Source organism: Lissotriton helveticus, chromosome 7 (assembly GCF_964261635.1).
Source record: "Lissotriton helveticus chromosome 7, aLisHel1.1, whole genome shotgun sequence".
Lineage (NCBI taxonomy): Eukaryota > Metazoa > Chordata > Amphibia > Caudata > Salamandridae > Lissotriton > Lissotriton helveticus.
The window spans coordinates 606,610,217-606,629,947 of record NC_136068.1 but is presented as its reverse complement, the minus strand read 5'-3'; the positions used below and the strand labels follow the sequence as shown (position 1 = coordinate 606,629,947).

General features: G+C 42.5%; 1 long non-coding RNA gene across 1 annotated transcript; it reads right to left on the bottom strand.

Moving 5' to 3' along the window:
- Nucleotides 1-1,235: 1,235 nt before the first annotated feature.
- LOC144766920 (uncharacterized) lies at nt 1,236-17,524 on the bottom strand. The gene is made up of 3 exons (XR_013597981.1): nt 17,392-17,524; nt 7,799-7,861; nt 1,236-2,386 (listed from the first exon to the last, which is right to left on the bottom strand). It is a non-coding gene; the product is annotated as an uncharacterized LOC144766920 (long non-coding RNA).
- Between the last annotated feature and the right edge of the window lie 2,207 nt (nt 17,525-19,731).

Sequence of the window (19,731 nt, the reverse complement as noted above, 5' to 3'; positions counted from 1 at the left end):
ATAGTTAGCACAATTTACAGAGATGATCCCAAAATATATGTGAGCTAACTTTCTCCAGACATTCCACTATGAAGCAGGAATACCCTGCCCTTTTCCAACATGCCACTATGAATCAGGAATTCCCAGATCATCTGAAAACCAGTTTCACCAGAACAAAGAGCAGTGCAGGGTTCCAAGGGAGCAGGTGTTCCTAATGACCTTAAGAAAACGTTCTGAAATGATGGTATATACCACCACTGTATAGCCTGCCCTATAGTGCATGACAAAACTTCTATTGAATAGGCTACTTTATTATACCACTACATCACAAGGTACATCACAAGGTAAGTATAGGTGAGAATAATATATGAAAACAAATGTTAAGAGGGTTAGGAGATGATGTAAAGGCAAAAACCGATATAATATACTTACCATGACCGTGTAGTGGCGGGCAATCTACTGCATACAAAATAACCGTGTGTCGATATAATTAACCACCATGTCACGTCATACAACCCCAAACATGAAAACAAAATTACGCCAAGGAGTAGGAACAGTCCAAGTCTGCAGCAGATGTTTTACAGCAAAAGCAACACATTTATTAAACACCTTTAACATTTGGAAATTCTCGAGAGCTTTTTAAAACTTAAGAGTTATCTGTAGATGTGGTTATTCCTACCTAAAGAAGCAGACAGAGAGAACAGCATGGAGATGTAGCAGAACAGGAAGGGCAGGGACTGGTGCCAAGGAAAGGGGGTTGGAGGAGATTGTAATAGTAACGATCAACATTGGTTTACAACACTACCTGCTGTGAATGGTAATATTACTTGCTGGTCATTTTCATTAATTTATTGTGATTCCCGCCAAACTGAGTTTCAGGCTGGGTTGAGCAGTGCCCCCCCCCCCCCCCACACACACACACACTGTGCGCCTTTGTAGGGAGCCACCGAGCCTCTGTGACTGGGTCTCTCTCCTATCTCACCCTTGAATGAATGTCGTAGACACCACCCTGCTCCTAGGGACACGAAGATGCAAAGAAGGTCTGAAGTGGGGTGTGTGAGGGTGTAAAAACTATGACATGGGGATATAGATTGGGTGAAGTGTGTAAGAGGGTATAGAGACCTCTATACAAGGACACACAAAGGGGGAGGGGTGGATGAGCACAGTACAAGAGCTGAGAAAGATCTGGTGGCATATTTCAATTTTACTTTCTAAATATTAACGAATGTTGAAAATAAATAACAAGGTGAGTGCAGCATGATGTAGTTTGTTTATTTTCAGAATTGAAGTAAAAAATCAATATAGATTTTCATCATCTTTTTCAACAAAAAAAATTGTATTTCCCCCATAAACAGTTAAAAACGTTATCGTTGATTTTAAACTATTTTTCGGAATATTCGGATTGCCTCTGCTCATGGGACCCATGTCCCTCCCTCCCTATCAACTTAACAAAGCTATCTTCAGATCTCTTCAGATCTCAGTATAACATACGTCCGGGAGAGAATACAACATTTACGGAGTTTACAAACGGCACACTTTGCAAGGATTGTGAAGGTTTGTAAACTTTGCAAAGCTACACTTGCGATTGAAAGTTTAGTACCAAAAAAAGGTTTTTTGTCTGGAGTTTTTTTGTTGAAACTATATTTGAAAAATAATTTCACCCAAATGTCATTTGTACTGAGATTTGTTTTCCATAAAACCTACTCTTGCAAGCTATTTTCTTGCACTTTTTAAAAACTCCCAATCCTTGCAAAGTTTGCAAAGCTGTGTACATTGTGAAAAAAGTGGCGAGTTCGAGGAGCAAAAACTTCGCAATTTCGCTCATTTCTTGAGGAAGTTGTTCGGTTTGCTCCCTCTCTTCATCCGAAAATAATGAAATTGCATCGAAAGCACGGTTCACTTCTATCCTGAACAAAGCTTTCTACATACCACTACACAACAATTATTTTTAATAGGGAATGTTTTACTATCAAAACAGACCAGACACATACGATTCTAAATAAACACTATTGTTTAACGAAAATTGGTGGCAAACCATTTCAGGACCAGAGCACAAGTTCCATTCTTCATGTCAGGCTGTTTTGATGGCTTGCCATTGACAGGCCATCCAAACGCTTCTAGCATTACAATTTTGAACCACATGAGGGCGCATGGACACAGGAAAACACGATTTATTTAGGAATCAATCCCCGTTATTTCCAAGCTCTCGAGACACGTGCTGCGGGAGTAAAATATGGTCAGTGGCGATGCCTCAGACCGTCGCTTCTGGGGGTGACTTAGAGAGAGTGGGGGTTCATCCTTCGCCGTGGCGCTCACATCTTCTGGGCCAAGTCCTTGATGGCCTCCTGAGTTTTGGCGGTCGCTGCATCGATGGCGCTCTGGGCTTGTTTCGAGGCCTCATCAGCAGCTGGCGGGACGGACATTCAGCCAAGACGGAATGCGTAAAAATAGAGGGGAAAAGATCAGAAAAGTGATTAAATGGAACAAGTATTGTCCCCATAGGTTGATGGAACAGACCTTGGAAGAAATGGTTATGAAGCGTCGGATTACACAGATTTATCAAGAGTAACTAAGCCCTTAAATGTCCCTGTCTGAGTAACATCTAGTCCAGTGTTTCCCAAACTGGAGTCCATGGACACCCAGGGGTCTGTGACACATTCCTAGGGGGTCCTCAGGCAGCAGTTTTAAAAGCACTCCAAAATTCCTTGTAGAATTAGCAGTTTGAGAAACAATAAAAGTGTCAAGATAACACCAGTGATTAGTGTACCTGCTGGAAAGAGATGAGAATTGTGTCCAGTGGCAGGTTTGGCTTATCTAATGTAGCACAGAGGGTTAATATGCCTGCCGCAAAGAATGTGTACTATGCATTTTAAAAAACAGTATTTTATGTGCATAGGTCAGTGCATTACTTCTTTTGTCAGAGATTATTTTGTTACTCTTCAGCTCATAAGAGACAATCATAATCTTGCACAGTGACCTATAAACTGTCATCAAAGAGTTGCTTACGCACTGCATGGTACAAGTTAGTAACTTATGTTTTTTCCCAGTCTTCATTATCCTGATGCTGCTAAAGGGATTTATTTGGGTGGAAATACATTTGAATTGTTAGAGTCAATGCTAACCACTGTGTTAGGTTCTGAATCCCGAGTTTGTGCTTTTCCAGACCAAGGAATCCTAAACCTTGTAGTCCCTTTGCCTTATGTAACATTTTTTTTACACTGATTTACAAGTATGATTCATTGTCTCTATGTGTGTGATGTAAAGTGCTCTGACATCCTACAATGGTATGAGAGATGCTATAAAACAAATGATATACATGTGACAGATGTGCAATGGAGAAATGAGAGGCACTGTTCAAGGGTGATAATAAGGGTATCATTGAAGAACCCCAACAAAGATTGCTGTATCCTGGTGCATAGTAAGGTCATCATTTACTAATCTTTAAAAGCTAATACAATTCAATATATAATGATAAATGTGCTGTAGAATGCACCATTGTATCCTACATTTTCTTGGGGGTAGGGGGGAGCCTCCCAAAGCCCCTTTGTAGTGGCAGGCTCACTCACTGCACTTGGTGTGCACTGTATGGGGACTGGTCTGAAAACATTTGCCAGGGCTGCTTTTGGTTTCCACTCTGGCAGGAGCAGGAGCCTTGTACTGTGAAATAAAAGTAACCATTTAAAAGGTAATCAGAGAGATGCAGCACCAACCTTCCTATTACAGTTTCTCATTTTTTGCAAACTCTTTCAATATAAAAGACTAAAATCCTTAGTAATTCGAGTATTCATTTTGTGTGCACATGTGTTTATTTTTTTTTAATTACTCTTTTAATATTTGAAATTTAAATTGTACAAATTGCTGGGGGGGTCCCTGTCTTCCAGTGGTGAGTCAATGGGGGTCCTCAGGAGTCGAAAGTTTGGGAACCACTGATCTAGTCTAGAGTTGTCTATTGCATTCGGGGATTTGTGGCTTTGTTGGTACCATTATGAACGGGAAACATAGGCACCAGAATGTAAAAAAAAAGTCCTGTGTTATCTACTCATGGAACTAGGACATTTGAGAGCACAATATGTGACTCCTACATCTTGTAACCCTCATTGTCTTATATAGTACATTGTGTACATTAATTTACACACTTGTATGATTTATTGTCAGTTTATAATGTGTGCGTGTTTTGTAAAGTGCTCTGACGCCCTTCATTAGGATAAGTAGTCTATAAAGTAATTAAATAAATACATTAGTGATATTTAAATTGTTATTCATGTAACTACAAATACAGACCCATACATCTGGCAATCTTTCAATGAATGGATATCTGTTATATACTGGAAATGAACAAAGTCAAAAAACTGACTCCGATTGTAGTTTCTCCTTAGTACTTGTGAAGTGATAACATGCTGTGTGTCTTTGCTACCCTCCATTGCATTGGGACCAAGGTGAGAAGCTCCAAAAGGCACCCAACCAAAATCACACTAGAATAAAAAAAATGGTTAATGGGCCCTTGAATTCAGCCTTTGTTTTTGGGCTCATCTGGAATCGTAAAAAATAAAGCCCTTTCACCACTTGCCTTTTGCTGCTTGGAACGGAAAGAAAACAATGTGCGGGCACTATTGAGCCTGTTCAGGAATCAGGAAATCACACTGGAACAAATTCAGCATATTTCACTGGGCCAGGTGTATACCCGATCTGGCTAAATAATAGCTGCCAGATCACAGATCTGGCTGGATCTGCTTCATTTCCCGCACTGTACGATGGACATGATAACAAACCTGAGAATACAAAGAATAAAGCTAGGACTAGCTGAGCATTTATGCATGGAACTGGGATACTCTGGAGCCTTGGGACACTGAAATAACCATCCCAGGTACAAGTAATGGGCCCAAAGGTGCTCTGTTCCTAAATTTGAGGAAGCAGAAGAGGCTAGTGTTTTGTGAAACGCAGAAGTAGTGATTGACATGGTACAGAGCTCTCTTATACCAGAATACCTATCCCTAAATATTGTCCGACAACATTGTTTCCAAAAATATTGCCTCATTGGATTTAATCGAAAATCTAAACACAGTGCTCTTGTATTTCCGTAAACGATATTTAAGCCACAATATTTTTGTCAGGCAAAATATAGGGTATGATATTGTGCTGTACAACCAATCTATGCAAGAGTACTCCAGGAATTTCTTTGCATTCTGGTACTGGTAGTCCTGATTGTATTGTGTAATGGGATAAGCAGGGCTACAAGTTTCCAGAATGCAAAGCACATGTATGGATTTGATAAGTTACTCATGCATAGACCCAGGAAGGTCGGGACTGAAGATGAAAATCAACCTTGGTAAAGTGTTCTAACCAGCCCAACACTGCTTTAGGTTGGTCACCAGTGGCTCAGGTGGTTGGGTCATGGCAGGTCATCTAACTCTGAAAGTAACCTGATAACTAGCAGCCTACTGGGCAAAGGCCAGAGTGGCAAAATGTCCAGTCAAACACTTCCAGCTGATTCCGCTGGAAGGCCAGTAGCAACAGGATTGACTCAGTGACATGTAATTATAGATTATGGACTTTTGCATAGTGCACAGCCTGCCATTATTAAGGCCTCGTAGCATCGTCAGTCATCTGTGGGAGTCTTCCTGTGAGTACATGTTCTAAGTATTGTGTTCTGGCCCGTCTCTGGCGTGACTGCGAATTTTGGTGTCGAATTTTCTTCTATGGTACGTTTGGCAATTTCACTATGGCCAGGCTTATAAATCTCCCAATAGGGCATTAGTCTGCCATTTAATGCTGCGGCATAACAAAACTTGAGGTGGCCCCCCTGCAAAGTACATGGAGGGCGGCCCCACGCTCCAGACCCAGTCAGGAGCTCTCAGGCGCGGGCCCTCCACTCGTGCACAGTGCTGGAGGGAGCCCCCTGGAGCTCAGGAGCCCCACACACGGCAGAGGCTAATGTTATGCCACTGCTTTGGTGATTGGAAACTGACTAGAGCTAATGTTGCTGACGGTGTTGTTTTTTTCTGCTTTAGAAGGGTATATCTGATGCTTTGTCTGATGTGCCTGTTTGATGTGTGTACTTGGTTTTGCATTGCTAGTTTTGTGGGCTGGAGGTATGTAGGTGGTGTGTTTGGAATTTTGTGTTGCATCTTTCAGCTGTGGTGGTGTAAGTGAGATCTTCTGTCTTATATGCTCTGTTGGATGTTTGTACATGGTTTATCCGGTGGACAATTTTCCTTGGGGGGGCAACATGATCGCAGAATATATAGCACATTAGTTCTGTGATGGATGCATGTAGAATAGCAAAAAAGCAACGGCTAGAAAGACTTAAATGGATGTATGACGTTACAACGCATACTTTTACAACGCCTACCATTACATCGCAAGTTTTACAACGCATACCATTACAACGCATAATGCTTTTGGGCGCTGGATAGTGAATAGTTTAATTTACTATTCCAACTCCAGTCCCCGTGGATAGTAGGGAAGGTGTTGGATAGTACATTAAACCTATTCCCTATCCTAGAGCGCCCCCCAGCGCTATGCGTTGTAATGGTTTGCGTTGTAAAAGTTGCATTGTAATGGTAGCTCGTTGTAAAAGTTTCGTTGTAAAGGCTGTATACGGACTTAAATTATCCAAATCACTGATAATTACTCTGGATGCAATCCAGCCAATCACTTTCTTTCCAATCTGTGTCATTACAGGCAGACACCACCCATTTGCAAATCATTCTTGTCCGGATCCAAAAGGGAAATTTCAGCCTAAGCCGAAAGGACATTTTGGGAACATAACAGGGTAATTCTGGTTGGTCTCTTCCTCGTAGATATTGACCAAAGTTGACTTACATATAGTTGGTCACTAGGGGCCTGATTCACTAAGGGCCTCTACACTCATGGTGGAGGCCCGCAGTCGTGGTGGGGATCCGCATTTGTGGCGGGAACTTCGCAATGGGTGACAACAGTATGGCGGTCTCGCCACAAGTGCTGAGGCCCTTTGTGGATTGGACTCTGCGTGGGGTGGCAAAAAACAATGTGCTGGAATGTAGCCTGGGATAGCTATCAGTGGCTGAGACTAATTTGAGTATCCCAACCATCGTTTTTGTCCTGTCTGGATGTGTGCAGGATGCTCTGTGTAATGTATATTGAAGATGTCTGTGTGGGCACGTGCAAACAAAGTAAAACCAAAGGGGATGATGGACGGAGTGTTGAACATTGCAAGCACTCACCCCCAGTCACAGATCTGGGTTTAATCCATCATCATTCTTTAGCTCACTCCGCCACCCCAGTTCAGACATAGCCATATGCAAATCAGTCTGACCCTGTGCTTCATGTGTGTGCACGTGCACCTGTGTTGTGTATTGATGGCTAGTGTTTTAGATTTGCCTGGTTATATTCATTGCCAAAGCCCAAGCCTGGTAAGAAGAAGGACAGTGCTCTGCATATTTACACTACGGATGCCTACTAAAAGCAGACCGCAGTGGCAGAGCCAGTGCGTAATGGGCCGGAGTGTAAGGTAGGAAATAGTCATTCTGACCGCTGTTTGAACTGTGAAATACAACAATAATAGGGTTCAGTGGGCCCCTAAGGCCTCTGGATCTGGGCACCACTGCACCTGTTGCACCAATTAAAACTACGCCCCTGCAGGCCAGGCGAGATGATGACATGAGCAGTCGATTCGTGTAAGAGTTTGGCAGGGCTAGGAACGAATCAGCCATGCCAGGCTGTTGCTTATACAATGATGGTAGGGTTGAGGGACAGTCAGATTTTAGCCCTGTCCCCTTTAAAAGCCAAAATTGATGGGGTAGAATTTGTCACATTTAAGTTTCCTCCTTTTATTTATTACCTGTTTTGGTGGTTTCTTTGGTGGATTCCGACGCCGTCTGTACCACGTCTTGGGCTGCCAAAACTAAAAGAACAAAGGCAGTAAGTTAAAGTGGTGCAAACTCATACACAAAAGAGGTAAGATTAGTGCCACTGGAATTATGCGGCAATGGATGACCAAATTATGCAGTTTATTGGACTAAATTATGCAGCATGAAAAGTCAAATGATGTGCCTTAATGCGGCACATTTTGTGATAGTATTACTTTATTTCTTTTGTCTTTTTTACATGTTAACACTGCCTGCACAAAGGTTTTGACCCATTAGTACATATTTAACACCCAAACACAGCGATAAGCAACAGATAGGTGACCAGTCAACACATGGGAAGAGCCTTTCACTATGTGACAACGTGTGTTACTACATTTTTGGTAACCTTTGACCCATTACAGCTAGAAACAAATTAGTTTTGCTAAAATCTTCAGATTATGCAGAGGATAATAGATTATGTGTAATGCTTCCTGTTTTCTGTTTTTACTGATTTTTACAGATAAATACAGACAGAAAAGCATTTATTTTCCTGTCTGTGTTTATTTTTCAAATGTAAATAAAAACGGAAATTATGTTGTTTTTGAATGACTCTAAATGCTTTCAATCATGACTGCCTGGCCAATAGCTGTGCAGATTGACAGGCAAGGGGTTTAAAAAAATATAGGGATTTAGTAAGGAGCCTTAAACAGCAGTAGATTTGCACAACCTTGATACTAAAATGTACAGATTTTCTTACAAGTGCATATTTGACCACCTGAGTGGGTATATATAATTGAAACCTGTCATGCATTCAGGCATGAGTGCACATTAAGTGGTTAAATAAATGCAGAAATATACACATTTCAGCTTAATTTTTTCACAAAACATAAAATGAATATGGCTAAATACAGATAAAATTTGCAAAAAATAAATATGGATAAATACTGACGGAAATTACAAAAATATAAATACCATAAAACTGGGAACACTAATTATGTGGCACATATGACTGCAAAATCACATAATTCCAGTTGTCCTGGGTAAGGTACAAAACAACTACAGACATGAGATAGCTGCAGATGAGCAAACGTTAGCACTGTTCCTTCTTTGCGTTCCACTTGTGACTGTAATTTGTTCCCCATGTCCCTTGTGGAAACCTAATACAATCTACTCAACTCAGCTGCAGATCATGTAGCCCCCTTTTAAAATCCACCTTTTGGAAAAAATCTCTGTCAAACTTGTAGATAGTTCTCACAGGAATGAATGTTTCTAGAGTTCACCCTTTAAGACATAGAACGCCGCTGGCAACACAGCTGTGAGCAGGGCTACTTGAATTATGCAGGGGAGGACCAAAGTATGCAGCAGGGTTTTCTAAATTATTAGACAAGAAAAGGCAAATTACACAGCAAATTGTGGTTCACATTTTGTGTTAGTATTACCTCTATATTTTGTCATTTCTATACGTTAACACTATCAAGGCAAATGTATCACCTCATTAGTACCAGTCTGACACCCAAATGCATCAATCAGCAAAAAAAGATGACTAGGTAACATTTGTGAAGGTCCTTTCACTGTGTGGCCTCAAGTTTATTTTTTTTTTCATTAACATTTCCAGATTATGCACTGCATGATAGATTATGTGGCAACTGTGCCAAATACATGATTATGTGGAAAATGCCACAGTCGCAAACAGGGATGAACTGGCCCTTAGGACAATCGAGTAATGCCCGATGGGCTGGTCTAAAAGATCAGTTTGTCGGCCGGTGTTTTGGCTGCTTGTGTGTCTGTTTTATGCTCTGCTGGACAGGTTTTTACTGTTTGGTTTCCCTGATACTAAAACAAACATCAAGTGCAAATTCATGCAGACTTTCACACCTTGTTAAACATTATATAGTGTATATTTACAAATTAAAAAGTCCCCTAATTTGCAGACTTCGGCCTTTATTTTTGCTATTTAATTCACTAATGGGGGACACTTTTATTTGGTGTCCAGGCCTATTTTCTATCCCAGCCCTACCCTGCAGCAAAATGACATTCAGAATTCCAGTGGTTCTGACTATGGCCCTGCAACTAGAGTAGAGTGGAAAAAATGCTAATCCTTTGTACAAGTATAGTCAAACATGAATTCTATTCAAATAAAATTCTGAATAGACCTAAAGTCCTCACAGTCATTTTTTCTGTTATTAAAGAGCGGCTTGAACCACCTGAATTGGTGGATCCAGCTAACTGAGGACAGGTGCAACTAGATAATTGCCTTTTAGCTAATACATTCACAGCCATTTTCAAGCACCTTTATCCCAGTCATCTTCCTTCTAACACCCCACGTATGTCACCACCAGCTTTCTTAAGTCACCCCTGGTATTTTATCTAGCTTCTCTTCCCTGAGTGAGGTGGACCTTGTCGCCCTGGTTGCTTCAGGTCAATCCTCTGGTTCCCCCTGGGACCTCGTACCAGTCATGAGTACAGTTGAGTTGGGTCACAATAAACATCTGCCTATCAGCAGCAAGATACCCTTCTGGGTGAACGAGCAATTTACAAATACACATGTTATGTGATGTGATGATATGCTATGTTATGTTAAGTTATGCAGGGCTGGAGTGCAAGGCCGGACTGGGAACCCAAAGCAGCCCTGGCAATTTTGTCAGACCAAACCCCACTCCCTGGAAGGAGAGGGGGGTCAAGCGTGAAGCACTGCTGCTTAACAAAACTAGCTCCTAGCACTGCTGCTTTTATTGCTGGGGGCAGATATTGCAGCATTGCGGCAAAACCGGCCCAGAGTAACAAAACCGGCTCCCAATGCTCCAGAACCAGCCCCCAACTTTCCGGCCTCCCGGGCAAACGCCCGATGCCTGCTACTACCAGTCCGGCCATGATGTTTTGTTATGTTACCTGTACAGCATCATAACAAGCACACAATGCTGGGTCCTAGCCAGACTAGAGACATTTTTAACACCCTGCTCACTGAATGCTTGAACCGCTGCCTACTTCCGTAAAGAGTGCAAAAGATCTTGGAGTAAAGTTTGACTCCTCCTTGACTTTAGCCAATCAGATTTCTTCTGGGGTGAAATCATGCTTCTTTGAGCTGCACATACTAGAGCGAGTCCTCCATCTTTTTTCTTTTCCACACACGGTGCAAATTCTGAACGATTTTGTATCTCCATGCCACGACTAGCACGACGCCATCCATCTTGACCTTCCGGTCTATTTGCCATAGAAGTTGCAGCTTGTCCAGATCTACGCTGCTACACTGGGGCTCAGTTTTCACCTGAGAGACTGTATTTAACCAGCTTTAGCTTATTCGCATTGGCAGCCTGGGAAGGAGCGGATACTGTTTAAATCCATGTGCTTGGTGCACAGAGGGTCTGAAGATGAACATTTTAAGCTGTTTAAAGCAATTGTTTCACCCTGCAATTTTCCAGATTTTCAATGGACATTTCCTATGTTCATTTTTCTTTGACGTCAGAGGCACCTAATTTATACTCCTAAACCAGGTTTCCTCAGTCTGATGGGGAATGAAGCCCATTTTAAAAATGTTTTCTCTCCATTATGTAATATGGCTTTTTACCCGAGCATATAGTTAGACACTAACTTTCACAAATGGTGACTTCATAACTCAGCACCAAGAGACCTGTTGGTCTACGTGCGCTTTAGAAATTTTCTATAACATAACATGTATGGCCACCTAAAATAAAAATAAAAATGTCTTCCTAAACCCTGGAAGAAATATGCATTTGACATTGAGACGTAATTCTTTGCTGCGTGACACCCTAATCACCTAGGTGGATCTGAATACTGCTCCTGGTGTTGCATGTTGGCAGCTTCCCTGCAGCTGAGATCAACTGTGGCAGACAAAATGACTACAATGACTGAAATTTACAAGTGTAGGTGAGCAGGCCTATGTAGGGTACCCTGCCTCAGGGGACAGATCTTCCTCTGCACCAATGACCCCCAACTCCAACTGCACTCCCTTCTCTCATACTAAAGTAAACCCCCTACCCCACTTATAGGGGCCATAAACAACACAAAGGTCCAGCACACTTAGTTTCGGTCAGAGCTCTGTAAGAGTGATTAGTCTAGTACAAACATTTGTAATTTCTATTAAAAAAAAAAATCAGCAAGTTGAGTTGTTTCTTCAAATTCTTTATAGGTGACTTCTTTTTTCTCTACAAGATAAAAAGACCATAGCTACGGTCTGTGCTGGACCTTTGTGTTGTTTATTGAATTTTGTTCATGGAATCTACGTGTCTTAGGAGATTTAGGGGTATTGGATCTCCGGTCCCCAGCACCTTGTGCATTTAGATATAAATTACTTCACTAAGGATCGGTGCAATTTTTCTTTGCCTCAATCCCCGATCTATCTGTACTATACTCTACACGTATAGGGTCATTTAACTGCAGCCTATAACCCATACTTATGCTGTGATCTTGTTGGGCAACAGTTTGAGCCCCCCACCTCTGACCTTTCACAAAGTGGCTGAGCATCAGGTAGCCCCAGCTCTGGTTTTGTGATTGTGAACTGTTTCAGGGCCCCTATTAAAGTTCAGACTCTGATAAAGAAGGCCACCAGCTCAGCAAAGCCCCCTTTAATACGATGCTCGTCACTGCAGACTTCCAAGAGCTGGAGTCCAATTACTGCTACATTGTTCAATGCTGTAGGGCAACTTTTGCTACCTTGTCTCTTCCGGTAATAACAATGGCCCCTGACAGCCTAACAACCAGGGGCGAGCTGTAGATCCTCAACTGACGAGCCTACACTTGAGGCCTAGACACGCAGCGAGGTCCATGTACTTCTGAGGCTTGACCAAGCCTGCCTCACAGTTTAACATAGCCCCCTTTGTGTAGCCGATGAGGTCAGCCATCCTAGGCATGTTCGTATCTACACTGCGTCAAAAGTCAACAAAGGTAAAGGCTAGCCACCTCTAGTTCCCACCACCATTTTCCATTTTAACTGCTCTGTTACTCTGTGTGGGAAAAAAAATATACGGGGAAAACTACCTAGGAGAAAGGTTCAGCAATGGAACAAGTACAGGTGCGAGATAGGAACAGACGCGACGCAGCCAGGTACAGATGTGAATCATGCCTAGATGCAAGCCTTGTTCCGAGACATGGCTAGTTGCGAGATTATGCAGCAGATGACGGATTCTGATTCAAATGTGCAAATCCTTAATTATGTGGAAAAGCTGCGGCTGCAAAATGACATAATTCCAGAAGCAATGGATCTACAGACTTGAGATGGCTGCAATCACATGACTGATGCAGACATGTGATGAAAATAGAAATGAAAACTACACTTAGCAGGCACTTAACAGTTGTAGGCCCGAGGAGGGTGCGAGCGTGAGACAGGAACAGACATGAGACAGGCATACATGAGACAAGTATGCACCCTAAAGACGTGAAGATCCAGGACATGTACAGACATCAGATTGTTGCCCACAAGACACAGCAACAGACATGACTTCTAAAGGCACAAGACGTAATGACGCATAACAGCTACATATATGAGTGTCACGGATATGAGAGTGCTTGAGACTGATGACAGCTGTAGGCACAAGTCAGCTGTTTGACACAACTTCAGATGTAAGGCAGGTACAGTGGAAACATAACAGTACTTCCTGATTTCGTCTTCCCCTCAGCTGTCATAAAGCCGCTCTTTAGCTTCTAGCCAGGCTATGACGGTGACACTCCTGCCCCAACCGCTGCTGCCTCCTGGGGCGTAGCTATCAATGGTGCAGCTGGTGCAGTGGCACAGAGGCCCAGGGGTGTGAGGGCCCACCTCTACCACAATTACAGGTTTTTTTTACTGCCAAACTGGGGCATGTGGGGCCAATTTCTCAAATTTGCTTAGGGTCCATAGCACCCGGCTACGCGAGAGGCTGTCTCTATTATAAAGCCCACTCAGGCCATCAACCCTGGTCTTGTCATAAAGGCACCATAGGGCATCAGCTTCTGGTCATGGTTTAAGGAACCTCTTATAAGGCTGTTGGTCTCATCATCCTTCTCCTAGATCGTGACCTAAATGCCCTGTTATAAGAGCCCCGACTCCTCGCCTTGTTATAAAGACCACTCCATGGCCTTTTTTGTTAACGAACCCGTCCCAGATACCACAATCATCTCAAAGTGCCCCGACATGACAGCCATCCACCCTCCTGCCTACCATGAGGGGATCTTAGCTGGAGTGAAGACACCTTTGTGTAGAGAATTGACATCAAGTACAACCCACAGTCGAGCATCAATTCCCGTTACCTGGACTATGGTAACAAACGTCTATAACCGTGTCTGTATGAGGAGACTGCACTCTGACCACCCTGGCCCATGCTAACCATAACCCCACTCACAGCTCTAACTCTAATCCCTGCTTTAACCCGGGTCCTATCCCATCCGCATTCTCGTATTTTAACTGTATCCTAACGTGTCCCTAACCTCAATCCTCCTACCCCAGCACAGCAACCTACCCTATTTCTAAGGCTCTCCCTAGGTGGTAATTCTATTAGGCGCTTAGAGACCGGCGGTGATAGGCGCTATATAAATATTCCATAACATAACATAACATATTAGTGACACTTGCCAAGTGCCTTTGCCCAGTGTATTTTTAAGGTGTAATGGAAAAAGAATTCCAATGTCAATTTTTTTGTTTTATTATTGTGGATTAAAAAATGAGATTCATTATAACTGCTTCAGTTTATAGGTATTCCTTCATGATAGCATTCATTCTTAAATGTTTTTGCACAGTGAAGAAATGCATAGGGATCTGGCGGAAACCCCACAATAGGTTTTTGTAATGGAAGCTTTCAAGTTCTGGGCCTATTGTGAAGCCTCCTCCCACCCATAGAGGGCTTTTGTATTACAGCTATGTTCCTTTGGCTACTTTTAGATTCTCCATTATCCAAACAGTGTACATGGTTCAGTTAGAATGACCATGAGATTTTAAAGCCTGTCCTACGTCTCTTTCCATTCAGCCATCTCCTCAAGATCACATGAAGAAGCTCACTTTAGGGCACTATTAGAACAGACATAAACTCCTGGTGCACTTGTAAAGCTCATCCTAGGTCTCTTTAATTGAAGCAATTGGCCTGTTACCTTGACGTAAACATCTGCCATAGGCCTCTCCTTTAAATTTCAATATAAGACTTTGGTATGGAACCCATCGACTCTTGGGTTCTGGTAAAGTGTATGTGTTATGGATCTATTGTGATGAGCATCAACCTCTTTTTTTATTTTCAACATTAATTATTTACACATTAGCATATCATCAATAGAAGATGTAAGCAGGAAACAAAGCTAAGAGACAATTTTTATCATGTTCACTAAGTTGTTCTGTTCTGAAATTACCATTCACACCCCCACCCAATAGGCTGAGAGCGCAGGACAGCCAGGAAACGTGTCGAACATGTTCGATTTCAGAGGAGTGAATTATGGGTAGTCAACAGCTGTGGCCCCTCACCTCCTATCTTGGAAGTTTCTTAGTAATAATTTAGATAACATTTTGTTTTATATTGTTTAACCAATATTTTCGAGGAAATGAGATACTTGTGGCTACATTCGATGGGGTATGTTACTGCTGATTTTCTGATTTTATTTCCATCAGTGCTGCCTAGTCTGCCTGCCCTTTCAGTAAGTCATCTGGACCGGTGTCAATCAGCAGTGATTGCACCGGTGCTATATGAACAGCGTTCACTTCCATCAACCTTACCAACATTGGACAATACTGCAATAGAACTGATATATGTTCACGAGACCAACACAAAGTCCAGATTAAAGAAGATGTAGTGCAAACGTTCAACGGCTTCTGCAATTGATAAAATAGGATATTTAGTTCCACCTTGATAAGTCAACTCCATGCATTGTAATCTCCTATATTATCATCATTCGATATCCGCCCCATTTAAATATCAGGTAATAAATGGAATTTGAAACTTTATGTTTGGAATTTGTAAAATGAGATCAAATCAAGGCCTAGTTTTGAAAGATTTTTCATGATCTTAATCTTAGATTCTATTATGAACCTTGTACTCCAATGTTTTAGAAGATATCCTGGACGATGTCTTTGCCGATTAAAATTTCAGACAAGGACCTCCTGCTTATTTCCTCTTCTTGGAGCAGAACAAGAAGATGTTTCCTAGTGATGAGTAGGAAGGAAGTGCAAATCGAACAAATGCTAAGAACGTATCAATAAATTCACTCTTCCCCTAGCTCTCCGATATCTCCTATAAAAATGTAAAGAACAGACTCCAACCAATGGAAAAAGCTGATCACGGTGTATATATAATGGTAGAGTGCGAAACAGAGGAATCAAGGGTTCTCCTTTCAGACTGTAATACTGTATACATGAAAAGGAAACGGGATGCAGTCAGCCGCGGCCCGTGCAGGTACGAGCAGCGTGGCCGGGTGCGGGGGGATTTCGACAGACGAAGAGGGAAAATTAATTATTTATTTAATTTTCCCTCATAGTCGTCTGTCCAATTCCCCCCATCCCCAACCTGGCCCCACCGCTCCATCGCTCATACCTGCATGGGTCGCTCCAGCATTTTTTCTGCAATGAAGTTGCTGAAAAAGCATGTCCTTTTAGTCATTCGAAACATCTTGGACTACACAGTGCCGATTTAGAGCCCCAAGTAGCCTGCATAGATTACAAACAATATTGAATGAAACCAACCTGTCTGAGTTTCAGCAATCGCTGTTTTGGGAGAGATTTGTTGGCCCTCATTTACTGGTTCATGGAAAGTGTGCTGTTCTCTGTGCTGTTACTACAGAGTTAATTCTAAATGGGCACTAAAGTGTGAAAACAATGTTGCTGTCTTTTTCTGCAATAGAAGGTGTAATTCGCACCAACGTTTTACTGGTACCCTTGGATATGGTTTCCCCATGCTGTAATGTGGTAATGTTGTAGTACCACAACTTTTCAAATTAGAAAAAAGTGTAACATATGTGGTCAAACGCTTGCTCCACAATTAACCCAGTTTTTCAGGGTACCGGTCTTCTGTAATTGAAGGCATATGTCTAAAGCCAAAGTGGCAACAACATGTGCTGGGAGTCATGATAAAAGCTCTGAATACTGTTCTCATGTTTTAGGGCCATTTTAATGCACCTTTGTAGAATTCTGTTCTCACTGTTATAAATTCTAATTTGTGGTGTGAGTTTTGATGTGTTTGTTTGGTCCAACAGAACAAATAACAGTAGGGTTTCCATGAGCTAGTCAATCCATCAACTGGTAAAAAAACAGTAATGTACAAAGCTATTTATGTTGGTCTAAAAAAAAAAAGTGATAATGGACTATAAACAAATAATTTAGGACAACGCTCTTACAAGTAGACCTATGTCAATGTTTGAGAGTAAGCAGAGCACATTTTAGCACGTTGTCAAATTAAACACAGGCATTTCTTCAAGAGTGGGACCCTTTACAGAACATAGGAGTTTGACAGGTTACAAATTTCACTCACTGATGTAACGACTTTGCACCTGGATACATCTTATGCTCTTCAGGGTTTGTAGTAATTTCATTAAAATTTGTGAGACTGTCAATGGGCTATTCATAATTTTCCAACAAGATCCTTTTAGTATATGTCCCACTTGAAACGCCCGGGCTCACCTGCTGTATCAGTCACTGTTTTCACTGTAGCCTCTGATTTTCCTTTCACATTGCCCAGGGATTTCTTCATGCTGCGCCCTTCTGGATCGCAATTCTCCACCTCTTTGGATGTGGTTCAGCTTGTCTTCTGCTGTGCCCTTGCCAGTGCGTTAACTGCATGTGAGCTCAGCGCTGCTCGTTTAATACCCGGCCTTCATGCGCAGACGCCAGTGCACTCTACATAAAGCCCTCCAGGCAAAGTAGTGATGGCTTTGTGTAGAGTCTGCATTGGCTGCCAGAGATTTGTGTCCCCTCAGTTCTTTGTCTCCCATTTCGGCCTCATGTGGCTATCTACAGATGGAATAAAATAATTAAATTAAATAATCTGCATCGGTAGGCATCTTTCTTTCTCTCTGGCCTACTCATGCCTACATGAAGGGATTTAGCATGTCAATTTTGAGAACAGCCAGGACCATCAGGAAGCGCACTGGCCACAGTGGCGGGAGTTGGCATTCAAAAGCAGACAATGATCCCGGAATGTACGAGGAGCCAAAGCCGCGCAGGCAGAATAACCTAATTATTTTTAGCAGGCTCATCAATTTTTTGGCTTGGGTGATCTCAGGCTCTTTTTGGTTTGATAAGTGTTACTGAGCACTTAGTATTTGTTTAATCATTTTTTACTCTAAGTATTGATTACATTAGTGTATTTTCCATTCTGCAAGGAGACACCTTACCTTATCACGTTTGCTGTTTATGGTAAGTGCACCACCTCTTTATAGTAGTTTCACAGCTTTGCAAATTTCTCAACTCCTTTTCTTCCCTACCGTCTCTCTTTCCCTTCCTCTCTTCCCTTTCTCCTTCTCTCTCTGTCTCTCTGTCACACACACACAAGCTATGCACCCATGCAATAAACAGATGCACCATGCACAGCAGTAGTTAATACTTCCCTGACACACTTACTACAAAACTGCTGAAAGAACAGCAGTTATGCAGTTTGTTTCCTTACCTAGGTGCATCTTGGGCAGCCACAGTTAAACCGTGCAACCTGCTCTCTCACATGAAACGGGAACATTATAGTCAGAAGGGATGCAAGCTTCCCTCACATGGCACTATTAATGCAACATAAGATGCAATAAACCAGAACAGAATAAAAAGCAACAGAACAGAACATGTTCACCACAGAGAGAACCTACAGACCACCTGCAACACGGCCAGCAACCAAGCAGTGCCCCATCTCACAACAGCATAGAACAGGTTCAGCACAGACAGCAGGGGTACAATTTTCAAAGACATACAGATGCAGCACAATCATTAGCCTTTTAAACTTTCCTCTAATATTGACAAGAGCAGCCTGGACAGCAGTATTGCACGTTTCCTCGTGCACAGAATAGTATGCCACAGACTAAGCTTAACTCATGCTAAAAATAGGTGTATAAAAAAAACCTTTTTGATTGAGGGGGTGCACCACAGACCACAGCAGTTCCTACCTGGAGTACACACAACATGTTTAGCTTGACAACAGTAGAGCAAGCCTCCTTTCTGTGCTGACAGGTACAGAACAGGCAGAAGCAGGCCGAACTTTCATTACATTCTCATGCCTGCCAGCTCACACTTTCACAAGGTGAGCTGTGAATTCTTGTACAGAATAGCTTTCCAGCTCAGGTGTGAATGCTCAGCGCAGCTGGGCTCCAATTAAAAACTCTGCAGGACATGGGGGGGCTTCAGATGATTAGTTCTTGCTGTAGGAGGAGGGAGTTGACTGTTCAGGCTGTGAAGCGGGGGTTTAGTGTCCACTCTTCATGGCCCTGCCCCGTCTCCAGGGCCCCACCGCATATTCCCTGTCAGAAATGGTTTTACGGTTGACCGGTCCCCACACAGAGAAGTTCCATCAAAAGTGGCAGAAGAGGCTGCTGGGAGAATATAACTTCCAGCACCAATGCCCACTTCATTCACACACACATCAGGTACAATACACCTTCAGCAATGCAAGCTTTCTTTGAACACAGAACAGCTACAGCACTCAGCAGTGTGAGATCTCCCTGTACACACAGGAAAGCATTTCCTGCGCCTCAGCAGTGCTTGATTACTTCACAACCACACGCATGAATCACAGCATGGACTGCAGCAACGCACCCTTCCAAGCTGTAACTGCATTTGCCACTGAGAGACACATTTCCGATCATCAATGTTTGTTACTTTATGTTATTTTATGCTATGCTATGTTATGTCATTACCATTGTGCCTGTGTGTTACCATCATTGTGCCAGGGCCAGCAAACTGCCAGGAGATTTCCAGTAGGCGCGGGAGAGGCAGTGGCAAAATACGTGCTCCTTATCTGCACACACTGACATTCATGTCTAC